The sequence below is a fragment of the Amblyomma americanum genome, chromosome 1 (assembly GCF_052857255.1).
Source record: "Amblyomma americanum isolate KBUSLIRL-KWMA chromosome 1, ASM5285725v1, whole genome shotgun sequence".
Classification (NCBI taxonomy): Eukaryota; Metazoa; Arthropoda; class Arachnida; order Ixodida; family Ixodidae; genus Amblyomma; species Amblyomma americanum.
In genome coordinates this window covers 418,497,663-418,511,374 of record NC_135497.1, presented here as the reverse complement: position 1 = coordinate 418,511,374, position 13,712 = coordinate 418,497,663, and positions in this window count along the sequence as shown.

Here is a 13,712-nt window from a genome sequence, read left to right as displayed (position 1 = left end):
TTCCGCACGAGCCGTTAGATGACGTTCTACGTCACACTTGCGGTATTACAGGACGTGCTACGTCCACCGCTATGGACGAGGGTGGCGCTGGTGAACACTCTCAAGGTTCGCTTACACGCTAAACATAAATACCCACGAAAGCAGCAGACTGGACAGCCGTCGCCGTAGCTCAGTTGATAAGAGCACCGGACGCGATATTCGGAGGTCGTGGGTTCGGATCCCACCGACAGCATGGTTGTTTTTTCTGCTGCTTGATAAGTAATTTTCTTTAAAAACTAATTGATGTGAACTAGATATTACAAAAAAAAAGAAACATTCCCCTATGCACCTTGGTTTCGGTGACTGTTGGCTTCCTTAATATGTTTGTCAAACGAGCCCTTCACTTCATTTGCCTTGTCTGCTAATAGCTTAACGGGGGTCTCGGTTCTGGCAGTCTTGATGCCATAGGTAGCATAAGAGGGTTCTCGCACAGTTTCCGCACTCGCCGTTAGATGACGTTCTACGTCACACTTGCGGTATTGCAGGACGTGCTACGTCCACCGCTATCGACGAGGGTGGCGCTGGTGAACACTCTCAAGGTTCGCTTACACGCTAAACATAAATACCCTCGAAAGCAGCAGATTGGACAGCCGTCGCCGTAGATCAGTTGGTAAGAGCACCGGACGCGATATTCGGAGGTCGCGGGTTCGGATCCCACCGGCGGCATGGTTGTTTTTTCTGCTGCTTGATAAGTAATCTTCTTTAAAAACTGATTGGCACTAGATATTACAAAAAAAGAAACATTCCCCTATGCACCTTGGTTTCGGTGACTGTTAGCTTCCTTAATATGTTTGTCAAACGAGCCCTTCACTTCATTTGCCTTGTCTGCTAATAGCTTAACGGAGGTCTCGGTTCTGGCAGTCTTGATGCCATAGGTAGCATAAGAGGGTTCTCGCACAGTTTCCGCCCTCGCCGTTAGATGACGTTCTACGTCACACTTGCGGTATTACAGGACGTGCTACGTCCACCGCTAAGGACTAGGGTGGCGCTTGTGAACACTCTCAAGGTTCGCTTACACGCTAAACATAAATACCCACTAAAGCAGCAGATTGGACAGCCGTCGCCGTAGCTCAGTTGGTAAGAGCACCGGACGCGATATTCGGAGGTCGTGGGTTCGGATCCCACCGGCGGCATGGTTGTTTTTTCTGCTGCTTGATAAGTAATTTTCTTTAAAAACTAATTGATCGGCACTAGATATTACATAAAAAAGAAACATTCCACTATGCACCTTGGTTTCGGTGACGGTTGGCTTCCTTAATATGTTTGTCAAACGAGCCCTTCACTTCATTTCCCTTGTCTGCTAATAGCTTAACGGGGGTCTCGAGTCTGACATTTTTGATGCCATAGGTAGCATGAGAGGGTTCTCGCACAGTTTCCGCACTAGCCGTTAGATGACGTTCTACGTCACACTTGCGGTATTACAGGACGTGCTACGTCCACCGCTATGGACGAGGGTGGCGCTGGTGAACACTCTCAAGGTTCGCTTACATGCTAAACATAAATAGCCACGAAAGCAGCAGATTGGACAGCCGTCGCCGTAGCTCAGTTGCTAAGAGCACCGGACGCGATATACGGAGATCGTGGGATCGGATCCCACCTGCGACATGGTTGTTTTTTCTGCTGCTTGATAAGTAATTTTCTTTAAAAACTAATTGATCGGCACTAGATATTACAAAAAAAGAAACATTACCCTATGCACCTTGGTTTCGGTGACGGTTGGCTTCCTTATATGTTTGTCAAACGAGCCCTTCACTTCATTTGCCTCGTCTGCTAATAGCTTAACGGGGGTCTCGGTTCTAGCAGTCTTGATGCCATAGGTAGCATAAGAGGGTTCTCGCACAGTTTCCGCACTCGCCGTTAGATGACGTTCTACGTCACACTTGCGGTATTACAGGACGTGCTACGTCCACCGCTATGGCCGAGGGTGGCGCTGGTAAACACTCTCAAGGTTCGCTTACACGCTAAACATAAATAGCCACGAAAGCAGCAGATTGGACAGCCGTCGCCGTAGCTGAGTTGGTAATAGCACCGGACGCGATATACGGAGGTCGTGGGTTCGGATCCCTCCGGCGGCATGGTCGTTTTTTCTGCTGGTGGATAAGTAATTTTCTTTAAAAACTAATTGGTCGGCACTAGATATTACAAAAAAAAGAAACATTCCCCTATGCACCTTGGTTTCGGTGACGGTTGGCTTCCTTAATATGTTTGTCAAACGAGCCCTTCACTTCATTTGCCTTGTCTGCTAATAGCTTAACGGGGGTCTCGATTCTGACATTTTTGATGCCATAGGTAGCATGAGAGGGTTCTCGCACAGTTTCCGCACGAGCCGTTAGATGACGTTCTACGTCACACTTGCGGTATTACAGGACGTGCTACGTCCACCGCTATGGACGAGGGTGGCGCTGGTGAACACTCTCAAGGTTCGCTTACACGCTAAACATAAATACCCACGAAAGCAGCAGACTGGACAGCCGTCGCCGTAGCTCAGTTGGTAAGAGCACCGGACGCGTTATTCGGAGGTCGTGGGTTCGGATCCCACCGGCGGCATGGTTGTTTTTTCTGCTGCTTGATAAGTAATTTTCTTTAAAAACTAATTGATTGGCACTGAACATTACAAAAAAAGAAACATTCCCCTATGCATCTTGGTTTCGGTGACTGTTGGCGTCCTTAATATGTTTGTGAAACGACCCCTTCGCTTCATTTGCCTTTGTCTGCTAATAGCTTAACGGGGGTCTCGGTTCTGGCAGTCTTGATGCCATAGGTAGCATAAGAGGTTTCTCGCACAGTTTCCGCTCCCGCCGTTAGATGACGCTCTACGTCACACTTGCGGTATTACAGGACGTGCTACGTTCACCGCTATGGACGAGGGTGGCGCTGGTGAACACTCTCAAGGTTCGCTTACAAGCCAAACATAAATACCCACGAAAGCAGCAGATTGGACAGCCGTCGCTGTAGCTCAGTTGGTAAGAGCACCGGACGCGATATTCGGAGGTCGTGGGTTCGGATCCCACCGGCGGCATGGTTGTTTTTCTGCTGCTTGATAAGTAATTTTCTTTAAAAACTAATTGATTGGCACTAAAAATTACAAAAAAAAGAAACATTCCTCTATGCATCTTGGTTTCGGTGATTGTTGGCTTCCTTAATACGTTTGTCAAACGAGCCCTTCACTTCATTTGCCTTGTCTGCTAATAGCTTAACGGAGGTCTCGGTTCCGGCAGTCTTGATGCCATAGGTAGCATAAGAGGGTTCTCGCACAGTTTCCGCCCTCGCCGTTAGATGACGTTCTACGTCACACTTGCGGTATTACAGGACGTGCTACGTCCACCGCTAAGGACTAGGGTGGCGCTTGTGAACACTCTCAAGGTTCGCTTACACGCTAAACATAAATACCCACTAAAGCAGCAGATTGGACAGCCGTCGCCGTAGCTCAGTTGGTAAGAGCACCGGACGCGATATTCGGAGGTCGTGGGTTCGGATCCCACCGGCGGCATGGTTGTTTTTTCTGCTGCTTGATAAGTAATTTTCTTTAAAAACTAATTGATTGGCACTAAATATTACAAAAAAAAGAAACATTCCTCTATGCATCTTGGTTTCGGTGACTGTTGGCTTCCTTAATATGTTTGTCAAACGAGCCCTTCACTTCACTTGCCTTTGTCTGCTAATAGCTTAACGGGGGTCTCGGTTCTGGCAGTCTTGATGCCATAGGTAGCATAAGAGGGTTCTCGCACAGTTTCCGCCCTCGCCGTTAGATGACGTTCTATGTCACACTTGCGGTATTACAGGACGTGCTACGTCCACCGCTATGGACGAGGGTGGCGCTGGTGAACACTCTCAAGGTTCGCTTACAAGCCAAACATAAATACCCACGAAAGCAGCAGATTGGACAGCCGTCGCCGTAGCTCAGTTGGTAAGAGCACCGGACGCGATATTCGGAGGTCGTGGGTTCGGATCCCACCGGCGGCATGGTTGTTTTTTCTGCTGCTTGATAAGTAATTTTCTTTAAAAACTAATTGATTGGCACTGAACATTACAAAAAAAGAAACATTCCCCTATGCATCTTGGTTTCTGTGACTGTTGGCGTCCTTAATACGTTTGTGAAACTAGCCCTTCGCTTCATTTGCCTTTGTCTGCTAATAGCTTAACGGGGGTCTCGGTTCTGGCAGTCTTGATGCCATAAGTAGCATAAGAGGGTTCTCGCACAATTTCCGCACTCGTCGTTAGATGACGTTCTACGTCACACTTGCGGTATTACAGGACGTACTACGTCCACCGCCATGGACGAGGGTGGCGCTTGTGAACACTCTCAAGGTTCGCTTACACGCTAAACATAAATACCCACGAAAGCAGCAGATTGGACAGCCGTCGCTGTAGCTCAGTTGGTAAGAGCACCGGACGCGATATTCGGAGATCGTGGGATCGGATCCCACCTGCGACATGGTTGTTTTTTATGCTGCTTGATAAGTAATTTTCTTTAAAAACTAATTGATCGGCACTAGATATTACAAAAAAAGAAACATTACCCTATGCACCTTGGTTTCGGTGACTGTTGGCTTCCTTAATATGTTTGTCAAACGAGCCCTTCAGTTCATTTGCCTTGTCTGCTAATAGCTTAACGGGGGTCTCGGTTCTGGCAGTCTTGATGCCATAGGTAGCATAAGAGGGTTCTCGCACAGTTTCCGCACTCGCCGTTAGATGACGTTCTACGTCACACTTGCGGTATTGCAGGACGTGCTACGTCCACCGCTATCGACGAGGGTGGCGCTGGTGAACACTCTCAAGGTTCGCTTACACGCTAAACATAAATACCCTCGAAAGCAGCAGATTGGACAGCCGTCGCCGTAGCTCAGTTGGTAAGAGCACCGGACGCGATATTCGGAGGTCGTGGGTTCGGATCCCACCGGCGGCATGGTTGTTTTTTCTGCTGCTTGATAAGTAACTTTCTTTAAAAAGTAATTGATTGGCACTAGATATTACAAAAAAAAGAAACATTCCCCTATGCACCTTGGTTTCGCTGACTGTTGGCTTCCTTAATATGTGAAACGAGCCCTTCACTTCATTTGCCTTGTCTGCTAATAGCTTAACGGGGGTCTCGGTTCTGCAGTCTTGATGCCATAGGTAGCATAAGAGGGTTCGCGCACAGTTTCCGCACTCGCCGTTAGATGACGTTCTACGTCACACTTGCGGTATTACAGGACGTGCTACGTCCACCGCTATGGCCGAGGGTGGCGCTGGTAAACACTCTCAAGGTTCGCTTACACGCTAAACATAAATAGCCACGAAAGCAGCAGATTGGACAGCCGTCGCCGTAGCTCAGTTGGTAATAGCACCGGACGCGATATACGGAGGTCGTGGGGTCGGATCCCACCTGCAACATGGTTGTTTTTTCTGCTGCTGAATAAGTAATTTTCTTTAAAAACTGATTGGCACTAGATATTACAAAAAAAGAAACATTCCCCTATGCACCTTGGTTTCGGTGACTGTTGGCTTCTTTAATATGTTTGTCAAACGAGCCCTTCAGTTCATTTGCCTTGTCTGCTAATAGCTTAACGGGGGTCTCGGTTCTGGCAGTCTTGATGCCATAGGTAGCATAAGAGGGCTCTCGCACAGTTTCCGCTCCCGCCGTTAGATGACGTTCTACGTCACACTTGCGGTATTACAGGACGTGCTACATCCACCGCTATGGACGAGGGTGGCGCTGGTGAACACTCTCAAGGTTCGCATACACGCTAAACATAAATACCCACGAAAGCAGCAGATAGGACAGCCGTCGCCGTACCTCAGTTGGTAAGAGCACCGGACGCGATATTCGGAGGTCGTGGGTTCGGATCCCACCGGCGGCATGGTTGTTTTTTCTGCTGCTTGATAAGTAATTTTCTTTAAAAAGTAATTGATTGGCACTAGATATTACAAAAAAAAAGAAACATTCCCCTATGCACCTTGGTTTCGCTGACTGTTGGCTTCCTTAATATGTGAAACGAGCCCTTCACTTCATTTGCCTTGTCTGCTAATAGCTTAACGGGGGTCTCGGTTCTGCAGTCTTGATGCCATATGTAGCATAAGAGGGTTCGCGCACAGTTTCCGCACTCGCCGTTAGATGACGTTCTACGTCACACTTGTGGTATTACAGGACGTGCTACGTCCACCGCTATGGCCGAGGGTGGCGCTGGTAAACACTCTCAAGGTTCGCTTACACGCTAAACATAAATAGCCACGAAAGCAGCAGATTGGACAGCCGTCGCCGTAGCTCAGTTGGTAATAGCACCGGACGCGATATACGGAGGTCTTGGGTTCGGATCCCACCTGCAACATGGTTGTTTTTTCTGCTGCTGGATAAGTAATTTTCTTTAAAAACTAATTGATCGGCACTAGATATTACAAAAAAAGAAACATTCCCCTATGCACCTTGGTTTCGGTGACGGTTGGCTTCCTTAATATGTTTGTCAAACGAGCCCTTCACTTCATTTCCCTTGTCTGCTAATAGCTTAACGGGGGTCTCGAGTCTGACATTTTTGATGCCATAGGTAGCATGAGAGGGTTCTCGCACAGTTTCCGTACTAGCCGTTAGATGACGTTCTACATCACACTTGCGATATTACAGGACGTGCTACGTCCACCGCTATGGAGGAGGGTGGCCCTTGTGAACACTCTCAAGGTTCGCTTACACGCTCAACATAAATGCCCACGAAAGCAGCGGATTGGACAGCCGTCGCCGTAGCTCAGTTGGTAAGAGCACCGGACGCGATATTCGGAGGTCGTGGGTTCGGATCCCTCCGGCGGCATGGTCGTTTTTTCTGCTGCTTGATAAGTAATTTCTTTAAACTTATTGATTGGCACTAAATATTACAAAAAAAAGAAACATTCCCCTATGCATCTTGGTTTCGGTGACTGTTGGCTTCCTTAATATGTTTGTTAAACGAGCCCTTCACTTCATTTGCCTTTGTCTGCTAATAGCTTAACGGGGGTTTCGGTTCTGGCAGTCTTGATGCCATAGGTAGCATAAGAGGGTTCTCGCACAGTTTCCGCCCTCGCCGTTAGATGATGTTCTACGTCACACTTGCGGTATTACAGAACGTGCTACGTCCACCGCTATGGACGAGGGTGGCGCTGGTGAACAGTCTCAAGGTTCGCTTACACGCTAAACATAAATGCCCACGAAGATAACAGATTGGACAGCCGTCGCGTAGCTCAGTTCCTAAGAGCACCGGACGCGATATTCGGAGGTCGTGGGTTCGGATCCCACCGGCGGCATGGTTGTTTTTTCTGCTGCTTGATAAGTAATCTTCTTTAAAAACTAATTGATTGGCACTAGGTATTACAAAAAAGAAACATTCCCCTATGCACCTTGTTTTCGGTGACTGTTGGCTTCCTTCATATATTTGTCAAACGAGCCCTTCACTTCATTTGCCATGTCTGCTAATAGCTTAACGGGGGTCTCGGTTCTGGCAGTCTTGATGCCATAGGTAGCATAAGAGGGTTCTCGCACAGTTTCCGCCCTCGCCGTTAGATAACGTTCTACGTCACACTTGCGGTATTACAGGACGCGCTACGTCCACCGCTATGGACTAGGGTGGCGCTGATGAACACTCTCAAGGTTCGCTAACACGCTAAACATAAATACCCACGAAAGCAGCAGATTGGACAGGCGTCACCGTAGCTCAGTTGGTAAGAGCACCAGTCGCGATATTCGGAGGTCGTGGGTTCGGATCCCACCGGCGGCATGGTTGTTTTTTCTGCTGCTTGATAAGTAATTTTCTTTAAAAACTAATTGATTGGCACTAGATATTTCAAAAAAAAAGAAACATTCTCCTATGCACCTTGGTTTCGGGGACTGTTGGCTTCCTTAATATGTTTGTCAAACGAGCCCTTCACTTCATTTGCCTCGTCTGCTAATAGCTTAACGGGGGTTTCGGTTCTGGCAGTCTTGATGCCATAGGTAGCATAAGAGGGTTCTCGCACAGTTTGCGCTCTCGCCGTTTGATGACGTTCTACGTCACACTTGCGGTATTACAGGACGTGCTACGTCCACCGCTATTGACGAGGGTTGCGCTGGTGAACACTCAAGGTTCGCTTACACGCTAAACATAAATACCCACGAAAGCAGCAGATTGGACAGCCGTCGCCGAAGCTCAGTTGGTAAGAGCACCGGACGCGATATTCGGAGGTCGTGGGTTCGGATCCCACCGGCGGCATGGTTGTTTTCCTGCTGTTTGATAAGTAATTTTCTTTAAAAACTAATCGATTGGCACTAGATATTACAACAAAAGAAACATTCTCCTATGCACCTTGGTTTCGGTGACTGTTGGCTTCCTTAATATGTTTGTCAAACGAGCCCTTCGCTTCATTTGCCTTGTCTGCTAATAGCTTAACGGGGGTCTCGGTTCTGGCAGTCTTGATGCCATAGGTAGCATTATAGGGTTCTCGCACAGTTTCCGCCCTCGCCGTTAGATGCGATCCCAATCAGCTGCCAGAAATCGCTTTTGGTATATATATATATATATATATATATATATATATATATATATATATATATATATATATATATATATATATATAGCGGAACCGAATTTGCATCTAACCGAAGTACTCAAATCAACAATAATCAAATCTCTTGGTTTCAGCTTACGGAACCCACTTAGACTTTTTCTGCTGAGCTCGTTGCAGTTCCAAAAGCACTCTGCTCCGTTGCCGACATAACTATGCGCCCGCGTTGTCATCCGCACTGACGCCCTTCCAGTTGTCCAGTTGCTACGACGTGTTAGCCGCTGTCCAACGATATGTGAGGGCATCCACCGGCTCGCGGCACGCATCCCGCAGCCAGTACGTATTGAGTGGTTCCCACGGGATCGGCTGACCTATCAAAGCAAGGCAGATTTAGCGACCCGCCTTGCGAATACAAATTCATCAAGGCCTCGGTTCCTTCATTTGGACAATTTTGTCCTCCTTTCATCAAGAAAAGAACTCCTTCGGCGCCACACACGTGCTCTCATCCCTCCGTGTGCGGTAACCCTCCCCGCGGTCTTATCCGTGCAGAGGAGGTTGCGCTTAGGAGGATCTGGGTCGGGGTTGCCCTCACACGAGCCATCACTCGAAAGTGGGCTCAGTACCGAGAATTCTTTCCTCGGCCAGGGCGTCCTATATGTAAACACGAGGACATTGAGGCCGACATTCATCACTTATTGTGGGACTGCCCAGCTCTCAGGCCTACAAGGATCCGGCACCTGATGGTAGCAGGTCTTTCACCAAGCAACCCTGCTTCATACATTGCCTGGATGCAGGGACCGTATCATCGTTCTCTACTGGACTTCATCAAATGAGCTAACCTTTCTCCGTTCATTTCATCTCTTGTACATCATTCATCACACCTTCGCCCGTCATTGACGCCCTGGTGCAATTAATTTCGCTTTAAAAAACAGTAATTGTATTTAAACGGTGGGTCAGTAGCCATGGCGCCAAATACATGTATATTGTCTGTGTGCTTTGATAAAGTCCAGGTTCTCCAATGACATCCCTAAAATTCGAAGGTTACCCTTTCTATCTTCTTACTTTCCCGCCCTCCATGATCTTAACAGCCACGGCGCGGTTCAGGTGTCCACGGTAAGTTCAACATTTAGTGCCGCTTTTCCTTTCCTTGTCAAACATTATCCCTAGTTATATTTGCAGGCCCTCGTTTTACACCCTAATGAATTCTCTGGGAGTGGCAGCCAGTGGCGAGCTTCTGTCAAAGTATAAGGGATTTAGTAATGAATTATGCTGACGACAGCACAGCACACGTTTCTGCGCTGACTGTGCATAAATTAATAATTAACAGTGAATGATTCCTCCAGAACACTCCCTTTTGGTCGCAGATAAAAAGAGAATATGAATGCAGCAAGGCAAAAGAGGGCATCTTCCGACAAAAAAAAACAAAACGGCGATATTCCATGCGCTTTTAAATACGCAAGTGAATTAACATATACTGAGTACGAACACGAAATTCTTAGCTAGGATTCGCGCCTGCGTAACCTGTGTAAATAGCTCACTGCAATAATGGGGCAATGGTGACGATGGCGAGCAATGCTGACCTCAGAAGTTATTAACCCCATTTATGATGCACGTTTTTAATGTGTGTAAATATTTAAACTTAGTCCGGGCACCGACTAACTTGAAAAAAATTGGAAAAATGCTGGGGCTGGGAAAGAAAATTCTTGGTTGAATTGCCAGGATACATCAACAGAGACTTTACTGCTCAACTTGCCAGATCATTAAAATTGAACATATGTGTGAGTTTAGGATGTCACGTCTTATTTAATTTTTAAGTGTTTTTGCAAAAACAATATAATTGAGACCGCGTGTTTAAAAGTCAAGCAAACTTGCACTAATGCCTTCAGCATTGACGACTGAATAGTCCTTTGTTTCTGAAGATAATTACCTACCAAAAGTACAATACGGTCATCACCATGCACTCAACAAATTTAGGCCTTCTGCAGATCTTACATTCAAAGAATTTTGACATATATTTTTTTTATTTTAGACCCATAGTTCTTAGACCAATTTCTCTTGACCCCAGAGGTATGGCCGATGGTCGTTAAAAAGGCGAGATTCTTTTCATATTGCTTCAAATACCGATGGCTTATCTTTTCTTGAAGCAATACATTGCTACATATGCGCACTCTTCATCAAAAGTCTTCCAGACAGCAGATTTCATTTTCGACTCTGTATTGACGCACTGAAATTGCAGCACTCTACCGACTCTAAATCTTGGTGAGACGTGGCGAACCGTTGTACTCAACTTTCAAAACGCATTGGTTTTTATGGATGCCGTGAGTACGGCACAACATCGACTCAAAACCAAACCTTGTGTTCCGGTAGACTTATCACCAAAGGTGTACATCTGTTGTAAGTGTGAATTTCGCTTAACATGTGCACAGGCAGGCCCTATCACACTTGTACGGAGCGCTCTAGCTGCCCTCTGCGGAGCAAATAAAGATAAATTTCAAATCAAGTATTGCCTTTCACTGATAATGCTGGCGCTAGACCGCAGCCGAGTAAAAAATGAGAGGAACACAGGCACGACCGTCCTATCCTTAGCAAAGCGGTTGCGATAAGATTTCACTTCATTTTCTCCGTAGCACACTGCTCCAGCGCTCTAGACAAGCGCGATTGGGTCTGTGCAATCACAACGTATATGTAAACATGTGGTGCATTTGTAGGTTTTCAATCTGCATAATTTGTTATGTTAACTTATTATTGAGGTGGTAGTTCCGTCCTGCACTTTATGAACCCGTTCGGCCCCTCTTTAATCTCACAAAACGTATTCCTAATTTGCTTTAAATGCCTATTTCTTTGTCTTGTGTAGCATTATTGCACATTGGCTCTGCCATGTCACAAACTGTTAAGAGTTACAATTGCGTCGGTAAGCATTAATCATAATGTTCTGAATGGCATAAATAACTTCGGAGGCCACTAATTATATTGCTGTCAAAGGTTACTAAACATCGCCTATCTCAATTATGAAGTGCTTCAGCTCCGCGTCTGAGAGCCTTGCTATTCCTGTATAGGTCAATTATAACGTGGTTAGCATAGACGATGGGAACATCTGAATTTATATTCTAAAATTTTAATCAGTTTTCTAAATTACTACTGCCTCCCCCCCCCCCCCTCTGAAGAAAACAGAGTTGATGTATATGACTCACAGTAGCGTCGCTAGATTTTCATGCGTCACCCTTGGATGTTTTCGCCAAGCAAGAAAACCGCGGATCGAAAAGAGCAGAATGACAAGCCACTAGATGCAGATGGTCATAACTTCGCCAGTCTGGACAGCAGAAAGTGCCGGAAATTACCGCGCTAGCGCAACAGAACTGAAGCTGGAGGATTGCACTGAAAAAGAAAGTTTTAAAGCTTGGTGACAGGTCATTCATGTTGGGGACTAACTGCTTCACCCCAATTATTCGTCCTTTTTGGGATAATAAGCCCACTGTTTAAGAGTTATTCTCCGAGCTAATTGTGCTTTAAGGTCGAATAGATTCTCCGCAGAACCATCCGTTAAAAGAAAAACGCTAGCACAGGTGAGGAATTCTGGAGCGAAAAAGGGAAACTTTATTCACTAAGTACACATGTCTTGCGGGTATACGGCTCACATGTTTATCGAAAGAATTACCGTGTTGCTCTCTTACACTTCTGTAGCATGCTGTGGCAAGCGTAAATCTTGACCACAACGGCTGAAATGATGTTTAGCCCTTAAAACGTGCTGACCCATGTGTGCACTTGACTCTCAATACTAGGAAACCGCGAACTATTTTTAATCGATCTTGTGTGCAATTGCACTCTAATTTGCAGTAACTTATAGCTTCACACGATTTACTGAAAAAAATAGCAGCTTGGCTTTTAATTCGTTTTTCGATATTAGCAGGCACAGATGCATAGAAATGGCCTGTTTGCCACTAGCGCCGTTTAGCGAAATGTAGCTAAGCTAATAAACTTACGGCAACGAAACAAAATCGAATTCTAACACTGAGTCTTCCAACTGAACCATCTACAGGAACTAAAGCGCATTGGTACGTATTTATGCGCATCCTCAGGGGCTGATAACTCCATTTCAACTAAGCATCTTTTTTTTACGCAAAAGGATCTATCCCCCTCGGTGCGGACAGCGGAGGTGTTTTGACTGGGTTCAAGTAATAGCCTGCACTTCGAAAAAAAATAATATTGTCTCTGAGATATTTCCTACAATTTCTGTGAGCTGCTATTCTGTGGTTCATCTCCCGTTACTTTCTTCATCAGCAGTTTGCCTATTAAATTTGCGCGTACTCCTCATTTGGGGGAAGATGCGGTCAGTTCGAAAACATCACGGACTAACGGCGGATTTTTAGACTGTGCTCTCTCCCTCATACGTCTTTTTTTCTTTTATTGCGCGTACGTTTGTTTTTGTCAAGGTTGTTTCATGGAACTCTATTGATTACAACTAAAAAGCAAGTAGAATGGTGGTTTTTCTAAAAGCAGATGAATTATGTTGTATACTAAGTCGTAAACCAAACTACAATAACTTTTGCCTGTTACAGTTAGGCGTCTGTTTTTATTCGTAGATTCTCAGCATGCAATACGTAACGGCAATATAAGTTTTATGATTTCGGAAGTGCTCCTCTGCTAGCTATGTACAGTCTTAGTCAAACGTATTCGCTGATAAGAGCAGAAAGTTGGGCGAGTTGGTAGAAATCCATGACATGTACTAGCGCAAGAAATGACGAAGGACAAGGCACCACAAGGAAGAGCGCTCGTCCTTGTGGTGCCTTGTCCTTCGTCATTTCGTGTGCTAGTACATGTCGTGCAGACGTCTTCAGGCAAGAGACTTTACGTTTGAGCCGCAAAATAGAGCCATGAAAGACCAGAAGGCCTTGAAATACCAGGAGAAGGACTCTTCTCGCGGTAAAAAAACGTTCCTGCTTGACGTGCGCTTTGAATGATCCGTGTAGCGGATCATTCAAGGGACATTCAATCTAATAAAGTAACACTGGGGCCCAGAAGCGTTTGATGAAGATTGTACCTTCGGCATCGCGAGAGCGGCTTTCGGTCGCGCCGGAAGGTCTCTGCGTAGCACGTAGCCTCTACGCAGCAAAGGCGTTGTCTCTGTTGTAGCGCAGTAACGCTCTCTGAAACATAGCTGGACCTCAGATTTACACAAGGGGCCCTGATTAAGT